The 19,934-nt window shown below is 46.6% G+C and overlaps 1 protein-coding gene across 1 annotated transcript in view; it reads left to right on the top strand.

Annotated features, from left to right (window-relative positions):
* hs3st3a1 (heparan sulfate-glucosamine 3-sulfotransferase 3A1) overlaps positions 1 to 19,934 on the top strand; it is a 53,540-nt gene that overhangs the window by 1,940 nt on the left and 31,666 nt on the right. The gene's annotated exons all lie outside the window — the stretch shown is intronic.

Genomic DNA, 19,934 nt, shown 5'->3' with positions numbered 1-19,934 from the left:
AATCGGGTGAGTGTTAGGGTATTTCATTCTGTGCGGGTATGGGACCTATTATCTGGAATGCAGGGACCTGGGTTTTCCAGATAAGGGATCTCTCTGTAAAGCACTGTACATTACGGCTACTGATATACATGTAAACTGTAAACATACCCTGTACTGGGGACATTCTTATAATTCCTTATTCATATATATATATATATATATATATATATATATATATATACATACAGGTGTGGAATCTGTCCAGAAACCCGTTATCCATAAAGTTCAAAATTATGGAAAGGCCATCTCCCATAGACTCCATTATAAGCAAATAATTCTAATTTTAAAAAATGATTCCCTTTTCTCTGTAATAATAAAACAGTACCTGTACTTGATCCCAACTAAGATATAATTACCCCTTATTGGGGCAGAACAGCCCTATTGTGTTTATTTCATGGTTAAATGATTCCCTTTTCTCTGTAATAATAAAACAGTACCTGTACTTGATCCCAACTAAGATATAATTACCCCTTATTGGGGGCAGAACAGTCCTATTGGGTTTATTTCATGGTTAAATGATTCCTTTTTCTCTGTAATAATAAAACAGTACCTGTACTTGATCCCAACTAAGATATAATTACCCCTTATTGGGGCAGAACAGCCCTATTGGGTTTATTTCATGGTTAAATGATTCCCTTTTCTCTGTAATAATAAAACAGTACCTGTACTTGATCCCAACTAAGATATAATTACCCCTTATTGGGGCAGAACAGCCCTATTGGGTTTATTTAATGGTTAAATGATTCCCTTTTCTCTGTAATAATAAAACAGTACCTGTACTTGATCCCAACTAAGATATAATTACCCCTTATTGGGGCAGAACAGCCCTATTGGGTTTATTTCATGGTTAAATGATTCCCTTTTCTCTGTAATAATAAAACAGTACCTGTACTTGATCCCAACTAAGATATAATTACCCCTTATTGGGGGCAGAACAGCCCTATTGGGTTTATTTCATGGTTAAATGATTCCCTTTTCTCTGTAATAATAAAACAGTACCTGTACTTGATCCCAACTAAGATATAATTACCCCTTATTGGGGCAGAACAGCCCTATTGGGTTTATTTCATGGTTAAATGATTCCCTTTTCTCTGTAATAATAAAACAGTACCTGTACTTGATCCCAACTAAGATATAATTACCCCTTATTGGGGCAGAACAGCCCTATTGGGTTTATTTAATGGTTAAATGATTCCCTTTTCTCTGTAATAATAAAACAGTACCTGTACTTGATCCCAACTAAGATATAATTACCCCTTATTGGGGCAGAAGTAGTACCCGCAGTGCCCCATAAGCAGTAGCGCTGACGGCCCCCGTATAACGGGAAGGATCTCATCCCGCCGATGTGGAACAATTTGAGTTTAGTGCCTCAGTTTCGGCGCCGGCAGGAGAATCAATCACGCGGGGGCCTCATCTGTGTGGGGTTTGTCTGACAGCGACGGAGCTGAAATTGCCTGAATTTATCTAGAAAAAAATAAATAACACTTATTCGGCAAGTGGGAAACCACTCGGAGCGAGTTAAAGTCGGCTACGCCAGTGCGATCCGTAATTACGGCGTCGGAACATTCCCCGCGTTGGCAGCCATTCGCCCTTGGGTTTTATGAATGCGGAATTATTGCATCGGTTTTCTGGGCGATTAAGTCAAGATAAGTCATTTTGTTCGAATTTCGGGGTGATTTTTTTTGTTTTTTGCACGTTTTTACGAAAGAGCGGCTTTTTAGGGCGATTGCATTATAGGGAGGCATTATATGATGTGTATGATTGGCAACCCCCCCCCCATGTTGCCAGGGGAATAACGCCGCGTCGGCACGGAGATTGGAAACGTTACATTTCTGTGATTTATGGATTTTGTGCCGTCGGGAGATTTACAGAAGGGAAAGTAAATCTGCCCGAGATTTGTTTCATGTTTTTTGTTGTTTGTTTTTGAAGTGGAATTGGGGACAATTGTCGGAGTGAGGCGAAAGCCCTAGGGGGAATTTCCAAAGCGAAATAGGGCAGCGAAACGCTAATCTGGCGATATCCGCCCGGAATCAGAGGGGTAGTGGGATAAATAAAGTAGGGGTCCTAGTACCCAGAGGCACAAACAGCCCCCCCAGCCCAATAAATAGTGACTGTCTGTGGCACCTTACAGCCCCCCCGGCATTCCCAGTACCCAGAGGCACAAACAGCCCCCCCAGCCCAATAAATAGTGACTGTCTGTGGCACCTTACAGCCCCCCTGGCATTCCCAGTACCCAGAGGCACAAACAGCCCCCCCCCCAGCCCAATAAATAGTGACTGTCTGTGGCACCTTACAGCCCCCCTGGCATTCCCAGTACCCAGGGGCCCAAACAGCCCCTCCCCCAGCCCAATAAATAGTGACTGTCTGTGGCACCTTACAGCCCCCCCTGGCATTCCCAGTACCCAGAGGCACAAACAGCCCCCCCAGCCCAATAAATAGTGACTGTCTGTGGCACCTTACAGTCCCCTGGCATTCCCAGTACCCAGAGGCACAAACAGCCCCCCCCCAGCCCAATAAATAGTGACTGTCTGTGGCACCTTACAGCCCCCCTGGCATTCCCAGTACCCAGAGGCACAAACAGCCCCCCCAGCCCAATAAATAGTGACTGTCTGTGGCACGTAAAGCCCCCCTGGCATTCCCTATACCCAGAGGCACAAACAGCCCCCCCCCCAGCCCAATAAATAGTGACTGTCTGTGGCACCTTACAGCCCCCCTGGCATTCCCAGTACCCAGAGGCACAAACAGCCCCCCCCCCAGCCCAATAAATAGTGACTGTCTGTGGCACCTTACAGCCCCCCTGGCATTCCCAGTACCCAGAGGCACAAACAGCCCCCCAGCCCAATAAATAGTGACTGTCTGTGGCACCTTACAGCCCCCCTGGCATTCCCAGTACCCAGAGGCACAAACAGCCCCCCCCCCAGCCCAATAAATAGTGACTGTGGCACCTTAAACAGCCCCTCTGGCATTTGCCGGAACCCACAGATTGCCAGTCCGGGCCTGGGTTATAGCCACAAGCTCTATATAAGCAGCAGCTCTGAGTGACCTACTGAATCTGTTCTATAACATTAAGGGTTAATAGGTTTGGCACAGGGGGGTGCATGGGCAGTTAGGGACATTACATTGCATGCTCCCAGTGGTTCTGATTTAGTGCTAAAATTGGGTTCTACATAAACTTGTTTCTGGTTGTCAGGGTAACACTTACCCTAGCAACCAGACACTGGTGTGAAAGACAGACTGGAGGATCATTAGGAAAGAGGTCAGAAAAGAAAGATAAAAACATTCCATCCCTGAAACGACGAGGGAGGCTGAAAATATTAGATCGGTTTTAGATTTTCACTGGGAAAGTGGTTTATTATAGAAATTACTAGAGAGATGCCTGAATCTGACATGTTACATGTATTTAACCTCAATACTGCCTCCTACAGCCAGATATGGGGTACTGCAACGAGGCCCTTTGTGCCCTTCTTACTGGCACCGAAGGGAAAGCAAGAATGATAGAGAAGGTAGAAGTGATCTGTAGATAAAATCTGCCCCCTTCTGTCTAGAACCCCATCAACCAGTCAAGTTAACCCAAAACTTTGGTTCCGGCCTCAAGGGGAAGCATTCCATTGGCCCATTGGCCGACTGACCAATATAAACGAGTTTGTCTCTGGTTACTTTGCCATAAAAGCTCAAAGTCAAAGGGATATGGGTCCCTATAATATAAGTGGGGGGGTCGCTCCGATTTTGTACAATTTGTGGACGACACCAGGGAGGGGCCAGCGCTGTTTGCTGCATTCTTTGGAACAGCTGCGTCCGGCTGCGAGTCCGCGGCACAAAGGGCTTATCCCAGCGTCCCTCTAGCAGAGAGCAATGAGGAAACATGAGAGCCTGCTGGGAGGCCAGATGTGGCCCCTTCTGCTGCATTTCCAAATGTACTGAGGCCGAAAGATCCAGCTTGACCCAAGTTGCGCTTGGTCTTCTTGGAAATCGCACAAATCCACAAAAATACTCTCCATGGTGGCACCTCAACAAAACCAGGGTTGTTTCGATATGTAGGAAAAATAGGCATCGGGACAGGGGGCCCTCCATCAGGTTATCCATCTTTCATCAACCCCAAACCCCGCACTGCACCCCCATTTTACACTCACATTCTGCCCAAGTGACAAGGTGAAATGGGGGTTAAATCAGGGCGTTAAACCAGATGTTTCTAATAAAAATCTGAATTGTGATGTTCCTCGCAGAGATAGGTTGGGAGGTTCAGCTTGAATTCCACCAATGAGAGCAAAGTTGGGGTGTCTGCCTTATTATGTCCAAACTTCTGTAGGGTAGATCTTTGCTCTGGCCCATTGGTACCGTAGTGTGGCCCTGAGCAAAACATCTACATCTTGGTGCAACTCAAGGGCCATGATGAGTTAGCAGTAGTTTCTTCCACTTGAGGGCCATATTCACGTACTTTGGAAGTCATGTTTTGGGCCTATGGCTTGGGGGAAGGTGGGCCTAGTCTTGTCAAACAGAACCAGAGACACAGAGAGGAACCCGTTTCTCTAGTAACTACCAATAGTGGCTAGAGATGGAAGGTGCAAGTGTGAGGGTGTTTATCTACAAACTGGGCAGTTGATGGACTCAGCCCAAAAGGGACCAGATGGCCTAGTGATGACCACTAGAATATAGGCTCAATATATAACAATGGGGTCAAGGATGCCCAGTTGGAATTTGCTATCAATGTGAGGGGAATGGTTACATTCAGATAAGACCTTCTGAGCCAACTCTGTTTTTGGTGCAACTCAATAGCCATGATGAGCTAGCCGTAGTTTCTTCCACTTGAGGGCCATATTCACGTACTTTGTAAGTCATGTTTTGGGCCTATGGCTTGGGGGAAGGTAGGCCTAGTCTTGTCAAACAGAACCAGAGACACAGAGAGGAACCCATTTCTCTAGTAACTACCAATAGTGGCTAGAGATGGAAGGTGCAAGTGTGTGGGTGTTTATCTACAAACTGGGCAGTTGATGAGAGCTGGGGACCAGATGGCCTAGTGATGACCCAAAAGGTAATAGATGGCCTAGTGATGACCCAAAAGGTAGTAGATGGCCTAGTGATGACCACTAGAGTATAGGCTCAATATATAACAATGGGGTCAAGGATGCCCAGTTGGAATTTGCATCATTGTGAGGCGTTCAGATAAGACCTTCTGGGCCAGCTCTGTTTTTGGTGGCGCTTAAGCTATTATCTCTTGCCGATAATGCCCCGAGGGGACTGTGGGCAGCAGAAGAAGCCTGAGATGAAAACCAAAGGGCTGTGTTTTCCTTCTCACAAACTGTTTTCATGTTCCTGAATCCCCATAGCCTTTTCCTCTTCAACTCCAGCCCATGTCTTTTTCCATTGACTTTTCCCTTCTGCTCGATATTGAAGAGAAAGCCTCCTCTACTTACAGCCACGCTAATTTGTGTAGGACATTGACCGTTCCACGTTGAGGTAGTTTTTAATTAAAATGCTATGCTAATTCCCTCCACTCTACATACTAAAGATCTCACTAGATTGATGCTTGGCCTTTCCCATAGAGACCTACTGACATTGACCCTCTGAAAGGAAGTCCCGCCAATCAAAGCTTTTATCTAACTCACCTATTCAGCCTCCCACTAACCTCTGGCCTATCTCCTTCTGCTGCTTATCACACTTCTAATCATAGAAATCTTAGGGAACCTTCCCATGACCCCCATACTAATTACTGCTTCTATCTCCCTTTGTACTGGCACCTTTCTATGGATCCCCTACAACTCCCATCTTTTATCTCGGGATCCCTTTATGAATGAGCACAATTATATATATAGGTTAAAGTCCAGGTCAACAAGCTAAAGATGAAGCTAAAGAACATCCTCTACAGCAGGGATCCCCAACCTTTTATACCCGTGAGCCACATTCAAGTGGAAAAAGTGTTGGGGACCAACACAACCATAAAAATGGTTCCTGGAGGTGCCAATAAGAGCTAGAATTTACTATTTGGTAGCCCCTATGTTGACTGGCAGTCTGCAGAAGGCCCTGTTTGGCATTATACTGGGTTCTTATGCCTCCAACACTTGCCTCCTAACCATAAATTCACAAAATGTGCACCTGCTTTGAGGCCACTGGGAGCAAAATCCAAAGGGTTGGGGAGCAACATATTGCTCACGAGCCACTGGTTGGGGATCACTGCTCTACAGCCACATGTATAAGGGCATAATGCAATGAAAGCCTTTCTTCTATGGAAGAGGAAGACAAGAGAGTCTTATCTATTTATTATCTATTTATTATGCTCAGATCAGGGAAACCAAAATGGGGCACAAGCCTCAGAGGTCAAGTCAGTGGTTCCTGATAAGTTTGAGGGTCTTGATGGGTATCAGTCACCCAGCCAATGTGACATTGAGTCCTGGGCAGATCCCACGCTTCTGTAGAAGACATTTATGCCTTTATTGGGCACTTCCTGGGGCACAGAGCGCCATCTTTAATCCGTCTATGGGAAACCAATGTGCACTATTGTGTAGTAGGCGATTCCCTCTACCTGCTCACAGGTGCGACTAGGGTGCCAGTGATTGATTTAAGGACTATTTTATCTGACACCTGTGGGAATGGGGGTGACAGTTAATCCGTCCGGCTGGCAGATAAGTAAAAGCAGAGGTGGAGCAGGTCTGATCCAACAAGAATAGCGGCTGAGCAAACACAGGAGTAAACAGATTGGGTTCCTTTGTACTCGGCCGCTTTGGGCCTCTGTAACCTGTAATTAGCCGCCTTTGTTCCAACTAATCGCATTGCCTTCATGTCGGGCAACTACTATTAAATCAAACACAAAATCGGATTAATGTTCTTTAAAAAGAAGCGTGTAGCTATTGTCAGGCCGGGATCAGAGAGAGAGGTGTATTTACAGCTACCTGAAACCCAGGAATAAAGATACCCCCTCCCTACACAGTTATAATATATATGTATATTCATTAAATAAACACAGAGCCCTACACTACATTCCTAAGCAGGGTTCCTTTGGGCGGCTGAGGGGCAGTTCTGTACGTTTGCCCCACCGGCACTGAAGGGCTCGAGAGCTACATGTGTGCGGGGGAAGCGCATGGGATCTCTAAAGATACAAAACCCAAGGAAATAGGGGTTTCTGGGACACAGAGGTCTTTCAAGGGGGTGCAGTCACCCTACCCAGGTTCATCTGTGGTTTAGATGTTGCTGAGCAAAATATATGTTACAGGCTTCATCTCTCAGCATGTCCAGTAGTCTGGCAATACTGCAATCAGTTAAATTCTTGCCCTACTGCCTCCATCTTACTCTCCTGTCTTCATCTTATTCTCCATTCTCCATTTTTCCCTAATGTCTCCATCTTATTCTCCATCTTGCCCTACTGTCTCTATCTTGTCCTGCTGTCTCCATCTTGCCCTACTGTCTCCATCTTGCCCTACTGTCTCCATCTTGCCCTACTGTCTCCATCTTGTCTACTGTCTCCATCTTGTCTACTGTCTCCATCTTGTCCTACTGTCTCCATCTTGCCCTACTGTCTCCATCTTGTCTACTGTCTCCATCTTGCCCTACTGTCCCCATCTTGCCCTACTGTCTCCATCTTGCCCTACTGTCTCCATCTTGTCTACTGTCTCCATCTTGCCCTACTGTCCCCATCTTGCCCTACTGTCTCCATCTTGCCCTACTGTCTCCATCTTGTCTACTGTCTCCATCTTGCCCTACTGTCTCCATCTTGCCCTACTGTCTCCATCTTGTCTACTGTCTCCATCTTGCCATACTGTCCCCATCCTGTCCTACTGTCTCCATCTTGCCCTACTGTCTCCATCTTGCCCTACTGTCTCCATCTTGTCCTACTCTCTCCATCTTGCCCTACTGTCTCCATCTTGCCCTATTGTCTCCATCTTATTCTCCATCTTGCCCTACTGTCTCCATCTTGTCCTGCTGTCTCCATCTTGCCCTACTGTCTCCATCTTGCCCTACTGTCTCCATCTTGTCTACTGTCTCCATCTTGCCATACTGTCCCCATCTTGCCCTACTGTCTCCATCTTGTCCTACTGTCTCCATCTTGTCCTACTCTCTCCATCTTGCCCTACTGTCTCCATCTTGTCCTACTGTCTCCATCTTGTCCTACTCTCTCCATCTTGCCCTACTGTCTCCATCTTGCCCTACTGTCTCCATCTTGCCCTACTGTCCCCATCTTGCCCTACTATTCTCCATCTTGTCTACTGTCTCCATTTTGCCCTACTGTCTCCATCTTGTCCTACTGTCTCCATCTTGCCCTACTGTCTCCATCTTGCCCTACTATTCTCCATCTTGTCTACTGTCTCCATTTTGCCCTACTGTCTCCATCTTGTCCTACTGTCTCCATCTTGTCCTACTGTCTCCATCTTGTCCTACTGTCTCCATCTTGTCCTACTGTCTCCATCTTGTCCTACTGTCTCCATCTTGCCCTACTGTCTCCATCTTGCCCTACTGTCTCCATCTTGCCTACTGTCTCCAGTTTTGCTAATATCTCCATCTTGCCCTGCTGTTTCCATCTTGCCTTACTATACCTGTCATTCCTACATCGTTAATAGCCCTTTATGCCCACACCATGCCCAGGGTTAAGGTAATCATCACCATTCAAACTCTATAACGTTGGTTCTGGGCTCTGCACATAGAACAGGAGTATTGTGCCCTTATCTCACCTTCTGGCCTCCTTCCAAACCAACACTTTTCAAGCTTTTGCTCCGGCTGAAAACATGTTGGCTACCTGCAAACCTGCCCCTTGCCCGGGAATCATCTGCTCAGCTAATTAATAGCCATTATCAGCTATTCCCCGAGGCTGGCAATCAACCTGCCTGATCTCAGGTAGCTCTCGCCGCTCCCCATCTGCCTTCTGACATTCATACGCCTTTCCCTTATCTGAGGGAACCTGAGGCGCGGCGCTCGGCTGCCAAATCGGGGTAAACCGAGAATTTGCGATTTATCTGCATTTCATCAGTCGCCAGATAGTGATTCTGATCTGAGAATGCGCTGAAAGGGCCCGGTGAGCCGAAATGTCCCCCCCGCCCCCCGCAGTGGAACAATGGGAAGGTTAATTGTATTTGGGTTGGGGATGATTTATTGAATATTATTCAGAATCTGCCGACGGTGCGGGTATAATAATAACTGTATCTGTGCATCTCACTAAAACTCCCCCCAACCATTATATATTCGCCATTTGCCAGTTGATAAGAATAATATTAAAGAAACCTCCCCGCTTGCAAGGCGGCAGCTAGGAGCGAAGGTGACAGTCGGAAAGCGGTGTCATGCCCTGATCTGTGTGTTCATTAAATCCCCCGATGGCTCCGCCATTACTCCTCTCCTATCTCCCACCATTAAGATATCAAGTTCATTCAGTTCCATCCCGGCTGGCAGTTCAATTACGCCCGGGCACCCTATCTCCCTATCACCCCCCCCATACAGGCGCAGCGATAAGATTCTATGGCAGAGGGACGACGAGACCCCCCCGTGCCCCCGGGTGACAAATACACATTGTTTTATTAACCGAGCGATCACTGGCAGCCATTAGCAGTGCATATATCAGCGGCCTTCCCACAGCATTATTACTCCCATTCATCTCTCCATAAACAGTTATCCGGCAGGGTCCGGGGGGGATTAATGGGATTGGCTGGGGGGCTGCACCCTGCGCTCGGCTAGAGTTAACCCTTTATACAGGGGCCCCCTGTGGGTTACATACAGGCCTGGACTGGGATTCAATATGGGCCAATAAATAGTGGCTGTCTGTGGCACCTTACAGCCCCCCTGGCATTCCCAGTACCCAGAGGCACAAACAGCCCCCCCAGCCCAATAAATAGTGACTGTCTGTGGCACCTTACAGCCCCCCCGGCATTCCCAGTACCCAGAGGCACAAACAGCCCCCCCCCCCAGCCCAATAAATAGTGACTGTCTGTGGCACCTTACAGCCCCCCTGGCATTCCCAGTACCCAGAGGCACAAACAGCCCCCCCAGCCCAATAAATAGTGACTGTCTGTGGCACCTTACAGCCCCCCTGGCATTCCCAGTACCCAGAGGCACAAACAGCCCCCCCCCCAGCCCAATAAATAGTGACTGCCTATGGCACCTTACAGCCCCCCTGGCATTCCCAGTACCCAGAGGCACAAACAGCCCCCCCCAGCCCAATAAATAGTGACTGTCTGTGGCACCTTACAGCCCCCCCCCGGCATTCCCAGTACCCAGAGGCACAAACAGCCCCCCCAGCCCAATAAATAGTGACTGTCTGTGGCACCTTACAGCCCCCCTGGCATTCCCAGTACCCAGAGGCACAAACAGCCCCCCCAGCCCAATAAATAGTGACTGTCTGTGGCACCTTACAGCCCCCCTGGCATTCCCAGTACCCAGAGGCACAAACAGCCCCCCCCAGCCCAATAAATAGTGACTGTCTGTGGCACCTTACAGCCCCCCTGGCATTCCCAGTACCCAGAGGCACAAACAGCCCCCCCCCAGCCCAATAAATAGTGACTGTCTGTGGCACCTTACAGCCCCCCCCTGGCATTCCCAGTACCCAGAGGCACAAACAGCCCCCCCCAGCCCAATAAATAGTGACTGTCTGTGGCACCTTACAGCCCCCCCCTGGCATTCCCAGTACCCAGAGGCACAAACAGCCCCCCCAGCCCAATAAATAGTGACTGTCTGTGGCACCTTACAGCCCCCCTGGCATTCCCAGTACCCAGAGGCACAAACAGCCCCCCCCCAGCCCAATAAATAGTGAGTGTCTGTGGCACCTTACAGCCCCCCTGGCATTCCCAGTACCCAGAGGCACAAACAGCCCCCCCAGCCCAATAAATAGTTAGTGCCTATGGCACCTTACAGCCCCCCTGGCATTCCCAGTACCCAGAGGCACAAACAGCCCCCCCCCAGCCCAATAAATAGTGACTGTCTGTGGCACCTTACAGCCCCCCCTGGCATTCCCAGTACCCAGAGGCACAAACAGCCCCCCCAGCCCAATAAATAGTGACTGTCTGTGGCACCTTACAGCCCCCCTGGCATTCCCAGTACCCAGAGGCACAAACAGCCCCCCCCCAGCCCAATAAATAGTGAGTGTCTGTGGCACCTTACAGCCCCCCTGGCATTCCCAGTACCCAGAGGCACAAACAGCCCCCCCAGCCCAATAAATAGTTAGTGCCTATGGCACCTTACAGCCCCCCTGGCATTCCCAGAACCCCCGATTGCCAGTCCGGGCCCGGTTACATGGGTCAGTAATTGGAACCGTCAGGCCCGACTATGCAGATGTGAGTGAGTTAAATTGCCGCTAATTGAAGGCAACGCCAATTAACAGAAGTGCTTTGAGGGTCCGTACAAGTCGCCTCGGCGAGATAACGCTTTGCTACATTAATTAACTGCGCGGCTCAGCAATAGATATTGATTAGTACAGTCGGCTTGAAGTCAGAACGAGCAGTAGACATCATGTGACTTGAGTGACAGATTGCGATTAGCGATCATGTGTAATTGGACAATCGTCCATGTGATTATAATTAAAGTCTATGGGAGGCAGTTACACACGTTGGCAGTTAGTAGGAAGAGTTAAATTGCAAGTGAAACCAAGTGAGCTGACATGTTGAGTAATGGCGGCGCGGTGCCCGGAGTGACTAACGACACATGACACGGCGTAATTCATACACTGTCCGGAGAGCCACGTCGCATATCATGTGGGGGGAGAGGTGTGATATAGATCATAGGATATAAAGGATTATGTTCCACGGGTAAAAGCGACCGTTCCATCAGCCTTACAGGGGGGGTTCCGTACAGACTGCCAAGAAACTGCCGCCTTCCCCTGTGGTGTCACAAGAAGTTATTGGGCCCAACAGCAAAAACTGTGGCACATAGGGATTCCCCTGTACTAAGCACAATTCAGCAGGAACAGCCCCCTAAGTTTGCTCATAGCCTGTACAGAGAGATACCATAAAACTATGGCACATAGGGATTCCCCTGTACTAAGCACAATTCAGCAGGAACAGCCCCCTAAGTTTGCTCATAGCCTGTACAGAGAGATACCATAAAACTATGGCACATAGGGATTCCCCTGTACTAAGCACAATTCAGCAGGAACAGCCCCCTAAGTTTGCTCATAGCCTGTACAGAGAGATACCATAAAACTATGGCACATAGGGATTCCCCTGTACTAAGCACAATTCAGCAGGAACAGCCCCCTAAGTTTGCTCATAGCCTGTACAGAGAGATACCATAAAACTATGACACATAGGGATTCCCCTGTACTAAGCACAATTCAGCAGGAACAGCCCCCTAAGTTTGCCCATAGCCTGTACAGAGAGATACCATAAAACTATGGCACATAGGGATTCCCCTGTACTAAGCACAATTCAGCAGGAACAGCCCCCTAAGTTTGCCCATAGCCTGTACAGAGAGATACCATAAAACTATGGCACATAGGGATTCCCCTGTACTAAGCACAATTCAGCAGGAACAGCCCCCTAAGTTTGCCCATAGCCTGTACAGAGAGATACCATAAAACTATGGCACATAGGGATTCCCCTGTACTAAGCACAATTCAGCAGGAACAGCCCCCCTAAGTTTGCCCATAGCCTGTACAGAGAGATACCATAAAACTATGGCACATAGGGATTCCCCAGTACTAAGCACAATTCATTAGAACTAAATCTAAACTGAAACAGTGTTGTATAAATAACAGGCTAAAGACATATCTATGAGAGCATGAAGGTGGGTCCCGAGGGTGGAAAGGGTTAAATTGTATGAGCATGAGTAGTTCATGTCCTGCCCGCACTTATGGGATTAGAGTCAGAGTTGTGGCAGAACAGCGGCTCTTGGAGCAGATAAATCCCCATTGCTGTAAGTAGACAAGAGGAAGCGGGAGGGGGGGGGGACAGGCTAATAGGAATTTGATGTTGATTGATACATCTTGATGAAAATTTATGACGGGGGAATCATCGATGGCCACAAAGGCGGGAGAGCAATGAGGGAATCTGGGGCCCAAGCCAAGAAATGAATTGTGTGTGTGTGTGTTGTCTTTAGATGATATAGAACTTGTCGGGGTATTGGGATTCTGAAATAAAAATCGCATGTGCAAAATAGATTCCATATGAGACTGCAGAAAGGAGCTATTGTTGGGCGAGCCTACTGGTTGTCTACATTCCTTCCTATGAACTTGGCTGCAGAACAGATAGATATATCCTAAGGCTACATTGCTAAAGCGTCGTGGGGAAAATATCAGTAGGTGGCACGGGGGTCTGTAGGGCGGACATCTATGACCAACTCATGACGGCTGATATAAGTCAATGGGCCTGGTTTCTTTTTAGGACCTTCTCGATTGACTGGTACTTGCCCAATTCTCATGGGTTTTCCAAGAAGATTTCAATTGTACTTTCCAATTGTCTTGGAGTTTTCTAGGAAGATCTTGATTGACTGGTGCTTGCCAATTGTCATGGAGACTTTGAAGAAGATCTTGATTGACTGGTACTTGCCAATTGTCATGGAGACTTTGAAGAAGATCTTGATTGACTGGTACTTGCCAATACTCATGGAGTCTTTGAAGAAGATCTTGATTGACTGGTACTTGCCAATTGTCATTGAGTCTTTGAAGAAGATCTTGATTGACTGGTACTTGCCAATTGTCATGGAGACTTTGAAGAAGATCTTGATTGACTGGTACTTGCCAATTGTCATGGAGCCTTTGAAGAAGATCTTGATTGACTGGTACTTGCCAATTGTCATGGAGACTTTGAAGAAGATCTTGATTGACTGGTACTTGCCAATACTCATGGAGTCTTCGAATAAGATCTTGATTGACTGGTACTTGCCAATGCTCATGGGTTTTCCAAGGAGAGTTTGATTGTACTTTCTAATTGGCTTGGAGATTTCTAGGAAGATCTTGATTGACCGGTACTTGCCAATGCTCATGAGATTTTCTAGGAAGAGTTTCCTCGACTGATTTAATGATTGATTGCTTGATACTTGCTAACATCCAGGAGATTTTTAGTAAGATCTTGACTGACTGATACTTGCCAATGGTCATGGAGTTTTAAAGAAGATCTTCATTGACTGATACTTGCCAATGGTCATGGGTTTCTCTTAGGACAATCTTGGTTGACTGGTACTTGCCAATGCTCATGAGTTTTTCTAGAAAGAACATCATTGATTGATTAATTGACTTGCTAACGTAAAGAAGGTTTTTAGTAAGATCTTGACTGACTGATACTTGCCAATGTTGATTTTTAAGAAAATCTTGATACTGACCAATGGTCAAATGTTTTTCTAGGAAGGTCTCTATTGACTGATACTTGCCAATTATCATGGAATCTCTGAAGAAGATCTTGACTGACTGATACTTGCCAATTGTCATGGAGTCTTTGAAGAAGATCTTGATTGACTGGTACTTGCCAATGGTCATGGTCATGGGTTTCTCTTAGGACAATCTTGATTGACTGGTACTTGCCAATGCTTATGAGCTTTTCTAGGAAGATCTTGATTGATCTGATTGCTACTTGCTAATGGGCATGAGGTTTTTAGAAAGATCTTGATTGCCTGAAACCTGCCAATGGTCAAGGAGGATCTTCACTGACTGACAACTGCCAGTGTGAATTTTTAAGAAGGTGCTGACACCAACCAATGACCATATGTTTTACTAGGAAGTTCTCGATTGACACTTGCCAATGGACATGGATTTTTCTAAGAAGATCTCAACTGAAGCTTCCCAGTACTAGTGTTCTTTTATGAATATCTTGATCAAATTAGATAAAACTAGACAGGGCTTATCAGGAACTGTGTTGGATCGCCATGACAACATCAGATGTGGTGATGCTCAAGTTTGGAATAACATGTTTCCAATTCATGACTGGAAAATTGGCCCCTAAATTGTTCCTATCCCCCCACCCCCGATATTGAGCAATTTGACCCATAGACCCAAACCATGCCTCACTCGATTGGTGAATGTGGCCATTAATCTTTAAATGGTAATCCTTGGGGTACTTTAAGATTGTAAGCTCTTTTGGGTAGGGCCCCCTTTACCTCTTGTATCAGTTATTGGTTGTTTTTGGATGTCAATCTATATGTTCAGTGTATACAAGTGAATTTGGTTTCCACTGGACTAGTTTACTTTTGCCTGCTCAGACGGGTCAGACCTTATCACCTTTTAAACCCAAAAAGATTTGCCCAAAAATTGGATGAGAATCGGTAAAACTAAGTGATTTGGGTTCCAAGTAAAAATGAAGACGTTTTTGCTGTGATATAATTTTATAGCAGTTTTGCCTGATATATCCAGCCATTAAAACCTCAGCCCCCCCCCGGCCATGATAATGAGTGTTTGGGGCACCCCTGCCCAATGGCGGGGGGAGCAAACAAAAGATTTCTGTATTCATGGCTTTGCTGGAACCGTTAAGGCAGCGCTTAGATTAATGTTGGCTATTGACGCTGTGCGGAGAATATTCATGTAGAAGCCGTGCCGTTCAGTGAGACATCACTCACGCCCCGGGGTTGAGTACACAAATGCATAACTGTGAAGGCTACAATCTCCTACTATTCACTGGCTGAAAGATTTATCTCAAAACAGCTCCACAGATTCCCCGCGTCGCCTTAGCCGTGGCTCTTTGGAGACATTCTTCTGGTGAATCCCTGTTCAGCTGGGATGTTCTGATGACAGATTGTTTGGCCTGGCCAAGATCCCTATCTGCTTCCCTCCTATGAGTCTTCCATGAATCATTTGGCGCGGTTCCCTCTACAAGACAAGAACATCCATTGGATTTGTGGCCTTCAATATTGGTGCCCAGTTCAGTGGAAATTCCTTGAGAAATTGGCATTCGCTCCGGGAGTTGTAATACTTCTGTAGAACCCTCGGAATAACAGTCTATGCTGAACCCAAGGCACATCCCTATGTTATTCTTATACTAGGGAAGCAATCGCATTGATCAAACCAGGAGAAGGTCGAGTAAGTGAACCCTTTCATTGGCTGATTGCAAAATTCAAACTTTCGTGATGCACCGACAAATATTCCTGATTCAAAAAGGTGTTAATTTTGGGTCAAAGCTCTAATGCATTCAATGTTACACCAAGGGGGCTGTTACGAGTGGGTGATGGGAAGGTGAGTCCTTGAGGCAGGGGCTGTTACAGGGCAGAGTGGGCATAGACTGGACAGGACCAGACAGGATGGGACGGAGAGGGCGTAGACTGGACGGGACAGGATGGGATGGAGCGGACATAGACTGGACAGGACCAGACAGGACGGGATGGAGCGCGCGTAGACTGGACAGGATGGGATGGAGTGGACATAGACTGGACAGGATGGGATGGAGTGGACATAGACTGGACAGGACAGGACGGAGTGGGTGTAGACTGTACAAGACAGGACGGGATGGAGTGGGTGTAGACTGGACAGGAGAGGATGGGACAGAGAGGACATAGACTGGACAGGACAGAGTGGGCGTGGGCGTAGACAGGACAGGATGTGACAGAGCGGGCGTAGACTGGACGGGACGGAGTGGGTGTAGACTGGACGGGACGGAGTGGGTGTAGACAGGACGGGACAGGATGGGATGGAGCGGACATAGACTGGACAGGACCAGACAGGACGGGATGGAGCGGGCGTAGACTGGACAGGATGGGATGGAGCGGACATAGACTGGACAGGACAGGACGGAGTGGGTGTAGACCGTACAAGACAGGACGGGATGGAGTGGGTGTAGACTGGACTGGAGAGGATGGGACAGAGAGGACATGGACTGGACGGGACAGAGTGGGTGTAGACTGGACAGGACGGGACAGAGTGGGTGTAGACTGGACGGGACAGGATGGGATGGGATGGAGCGGACATAGACTGGACAGGACCAGACAGGACGGGATGGAGCGGGCGTAGACTGGACAGGATGGGATGGAGCGGACATAGACTGGACAGGACAGGACGGAGTGGGTGTAGACTGTACAAGACAGGACGGGATGGAGTGGGTGTAGACTGGACAGGAGAGGATGGGACAGAGAGGACATAGACTGGACAGGACAGAGTGGGCGTGGCCGTAGACAGGACAGGATGTGACAGAGCGGGCGTAGACTGGACGGGACGGAGTGGTTGTAGACTGGACGGGACGGGACGGAGTGGGTGTAGACAGGACAGGACCAGACAGGACGGGACGGAGCGGGCATAGACTGGACAGGACCAGACAGGACGGGATTGAGTGGCTGTAGTCTGGACAGGACAGGACAAGCTCGAAAAATTGAAGTTTGAGACTATGGCTTGACTTTGCCTATGGCAACTCCCATTGACTTCTATAGAAACTCACAAGCCTTTACATGGCCAGTTTTTACACTTAATAAATACATTTTCAAACCATAACACAAATTGAGTTTTTTAAGCCCGAAAAACTCATCCATTAATAATTCCCCCCCTAAATGTCCCGGTTTTGCTTTACACTTTCCAGTTTTGCCTCAGTAACTCATTATTAAAGTGTAGGACCTTGTTGGCCATTGATTTTGGTCCCGGTGCTTTAAAAGGTGGGTTTGGCTTAAGACATTTTTTGGTTGGGGGGGGGGGGGCTGCATATTTTTAGCTTTCCTTTAGCGCCAGTGTCCCGGGTTATACAATGTGGGAGCCCCGAGTGTCAGTGAGTTTTATGATCCTATTGCGGAGAGGAGCAGCAAGGTATTTATGCACCGTGCTACAGTGTAAAGCAAATATTTGGATTTAGTGGGATGAAATACAGTTGATAAATGACTGGTTTAATGGGGTTTAAAAGCGGCTTACACTAACATTGGGAGATATAAACGCGGGCAGTTGCCGGACTTGTATAAACTTTATAGTCAGTCTATTGATTTCGCGGCACAATTAAGACTGAATTTCTTGCACAAAAAGGAGCAGAAGGCGGATTTACGGGAATGATCCCGGTTTGAGTTGCCGATAGAGAGGGAGATAAGGGAACCTTGGCCGGCCGTACGGAATATGTTCAGATAGAAAACACTTGTCCGTCGGTGCCGTTGCTACGGGGAGCATCTGGGCGCAACGCCGTGTCCAAACAATTACCAACAAGGCACTGAGAGCGTATTGAGCTGTTAGGATTATACAAACTGTAGAGGTTTTCTTGTTAAAAGGAGAAAAATCAATGGCAGCCTGAGTGGCAGGGAAGGACTTCTCCCTGTCGATAGCACTTAAGCACCGCCAGTATCCGTGGCTCCTACAGCCACAATTCCCGCTATGTCTTCTCTTTATTAGGACTTTTTCCCCTTTTTCTTTATTGCTTAGTTCCCAGCCAACAGGGCTCCCCTCCCTATCACTTGGGCCCTTCTAACCGTGTCGCCTAATTGTCTATCAGGGTGTGATATACAGGTATGGGGCCCATTATCCAGAATGCTTGGGACCTGGGCTTTTCCGGATAAGGGGTCTTTCTGTAATTCGGATCTCCTACCTTAAGTCTATTAATAAAATTATTTAAACAGTGATTAAACCCAATAGGGCTGTTCTGCCCCCAATAAGGGGTAATTATATCTTAGTTGGGATCAAGTACAGGTACTGTTTTATTATTACAGAGAAAAGGGAATCATTTAACCATGAAATAAACCCAATAGGGCTGTTCTGCCCCAATAAGGGGTAATTATATCTTAGTTGGGATCAAGTACGGGTACTGTTTTATTATTACAGAGAAAAGGGAATCATTTAACCATTAAATAAACCCAATAGGGCTGTTCTGCCCCAATAAGGGGTAATTATATCTTAGTTGGGATCAAGTACAGGTACTGTTTTATTATTACAGAGAAAAGGGAATCATTTAACCATTAAATAAACGAAATAGGGCTGTTCTGCCCCAATAAGGGGTAATTATATCTTAGTTGGGATCAAGTACAGGTACTGTTTTATTATTACAGAGAAAAGGGAATCATTTAACCATTAAATAAACCCAATAGGGCTGTTCTGCCCCAATAAGGGGTAATTACTGTATATCTTAGTTGGGATCAAGTACAGGTACTGTTTTATTATTACAGAGAAAAGGGAATCATTTAACCATTAAATAAACCAAATAGGGCTGTTCTGCCCCAATAAGGGGTAATTATATCTTAGTTGGGATCAAGTACAGGTACTGCTTTATTATTACAGAGAAAAGGGAATCATTTAACCATGAAATAAACCCAATAGGGCTGTTCTGCCCCAATAAGGGGTAATTACTGTATATCTTAGTTGGGATCAAGTACAGGTACTGTTTTATTATTACAGAGAAAAGGGAATCATTTAACCATTAAATAAACCAAATAGGGCTGTTCTGCCCCAATAAGGGGTAATTATATCTTAGTTGGGATCAAGTACAGGTACTGTTTTATTATTACAGAGAAAAGGGAATCATTTAACCATGAAATAAACCCAATAGGGCTGTTCTGCCCCAATAAGGGGTAATTATATCTTAGTTGGGATCAAGTACGGGTACTGTTTTATTATTACAGAGAAAAGGGAATCATTTAACCATTAAATAAACCCAATAGGGCTGTTCTGCCCCAATAAGGGGTAATTATATCTTAGTTGGGATCAAGTACAGGTACTGTTTTATTATTACAGAGAAAAGGGAATCATTTAACCATTAAATAAACGAAATAGGGCTGTTCTGCCCCAATAAGGGGTAATTATATCTTAGTTGGGATCAAGTACAGGTACTGTTTTATTATTACAGAGAAAAGGGAATCATTTAACCATGAAATAAACCCAATAGGGCTGTTCTGCCCCAATAAGGGGTAATTACTGTATATCTTAGTTGGGATCAAGTACAGGTACTGTTTTATTATTACAGAGAAAAGGGAATCATTTAACCATTAAATAAACCAAATAGGGCTGTTCTGCCCCAATAAGGGGTAATTATATCTTAGTTGGGATCAAGTACAGGTACTGCTTTATTATTACAGAGAAAAGGGAATCATTTAACCATGAAATAAACCCAATAGGG

The sequence above is a fragment of the Xenopus tropicalis genome, chromosome 10 (assembly GCF_000004195.4).
Source record: "Xenopus tropicalis strain Nigerian chromosome 10, UCB_Xtro_10.0, whole genome shotgun sequence".
Classification (NCBI taxonomy): Eukaryota; Metazoa; Chordata; class Amphibia; order Anura; family Pipidae; genus Xenopus; species Xenopus tropicalis.
Note: the sequence above shows the minus strand (reverse complement) of the source record. Positions and strands in the feature narration are given on the sequence as shown.